This window comes from Larus michahellis, chromosome 1, assembly GCF_964199755.1.
Source record: "Larus michahellis chromosome 1, bLarMic1.1, whole genome shotgun sequence".
Lineage (NCBI taxonomy): Eukaryota > Metazoa > Chordata > Aves > Charadriiformes > Laridae > Larus > Larus michahellis.
In genome coordinates, this window is record NC_133896.1 from 103,909,232 (window position 1) to 103,911,231 (window position 2,000).

The following is a 2,000-nucleotide window of genomic DNA, read 5'->3' on the forward strand; positions in this document are numbered from 1 at the left end:
TAATTGGGCTAAAACTGAATTTCAGTATGTGTGGAGGAATAGCATTAAAAGACAAATGAACTAGGTTTTTTTAAAATGCATTAAATTTCTGGACTGGGTCAAATGAGACTTTTCTTAGAATTAGGAGAAAAAAATCTGAAACAATAGAGCTTTGACTCGTTTTACTTGATCTGAAATCATCAGTTCATCCTGCTTCGTAGACTTTTTATTATTTGACCTTGAGTGAAAGAGCTTTCATTCTTGATAGAAACTAATTTTATGTGTGGTGTTCAAATCATAGTGTTAAAATGAAATTAGTACTGCACAGGAGGGGATAATACAAGAAAAAACATGCTGTCTTAATAGGCTATAGACCTTCTGAGTGAAGTACTATTTTCAAACCAATGAGGTACTGTAAAGTCATCTTTACTGCCTATGATTCAAGTATACCCCTGAAAGTTATAATTTAGACCTTAAGTAAAAAGACTGTAGAGACTGAAAAGCTACATTCTGATGCTGTGAGATGTCTTCCCTTGGGTCAGCATCGTCAGGCAATGTTTTTAGGCTGCTCAGGAACTGTTAAAGCTTCCCAGAAGAATTAGATAGGGGCGCATGTACCTTGTGTCATGGCATTTGCTAATAACCTCCTTGTAGTCAATTGTCCAGTGTAGAAAGATGTTGCAAGGTTCTGGACAAAGTGCATGCACACAAAAATAAACCTTAGAGAGTCCGTGACAGTATGGATTACAGCTGAGACAGATAAATTAAGTATTTCACCAAATTTTAGTGCCAAGGATTGACGTGTAAAGTTTTTTAATATGCTCTTTGAAGGAAAGTCAGATTTCATTATATTAATATGAATCTTTGAATTGTGCTCTTTTTTTTCTTAAGAGCACATGTTGCAAATTAATGCGGTTTCCATCTTCCCTCTTTTACAGCACGCTTCACTTTCACAGTGTACACAGCGATCTGATCTCAGCTTGTTTGCTCTGAAGATAGTGTAAGTTTTGCCAATGACTTTGACAAAGAAAAGCACTTTGCCCAGTAATTGCTTGTAATATGCAGATATAACTATCTATAATAATACGTGCTGTATTTCAAAAATAGAAGGAACAAGAAATGTCATAATACTGAAGAACTCTGGCACTTTGGTTCTCATCTGTGCTACCCCCCCTTTTATGCTGGTTAGTTCTGGGAATGTAAAGCACTCTTGAAATTGTACAATTACAAACCTGAGTCACTTCCAGGTTGCTTTACTGTGACACAATGTAAAGAAGCCTTTGCGTACCAGTGGAGTAGCATTTAGGAATAACGCCTGCCCCATCCCTTCCTTAGTGTACCTATCTATAATGTTTTAGAATGCATCCTTTAGGCTCTGTGTACTTCAGGAAGTTGCACCTCCAGTTGTGATGATCTCGTGGGTAATGTGATAGAATAGGATAATGCAAGAAAAATCCATTTTAAATACCTTTTTTAAATTTGGAAATAATTTAGGTATTGTCTTCAAACCCTCTTCTTCTGTAAAAAGCAATATGATGTTGAAGACTGGTTTCTCTGGGTTCTTTTCAGATCGTATAAATCTTTCACCTTTTACTAAAGATTTCCGTGGAGAGGAACAACAGTTGGGGGGTTGGAACTAGATGATCTTTAAGGTCTCTTCTAATCCCAGCCATTCTATGATTCTAAGACTGTGTGTTATGGAAGAAGTTCTGGCTCTACAGCACAGAAGCCCTTGTGATAGTGAGTCTATTCTGTGCTCTTGCATCAGGTCAAGATAGTCTCTGCTTACCTAACTGCCATCCTCATCCAGAAGGGTCGGCTGCAATTTCAGTACTCACTGCCCTTTGGATGGGCTTGACTCAAATAACCGACAGTAACTAAAAAAATGGTGGGTTTAAAAGAAAGTATTCTGAGCTGTAGACCACTGCTGCTTCTGCATGCAAGGAGACTTCCAAGGATACACAGGAGCGTTACCTCCTCCGTCGGGTGGTAGCATGCCCAGCAGTCCTGCTGACTTCCAG

General features: G+C 38.4%; 1 non-coding gene across 1 annotated transcript; it reads left to right on the plus strand.

Moving 5' to 3' along the window:
* The first annotated feature begins 1,528 nt into the window (after nucleotides 1–1,528).
* Nucleotides 1,529–1,635, plus strand: LOC141738159 (U5 spliceosomal RNA). The gene has a single exon (XR_012585336.1). It is a non-coding gene; the product is annotated as a U5 spliceosomal RNA (small nuclear RNA).
* Nucleotides 1,636–2,000: the final 365 nt, after the last annotated feature.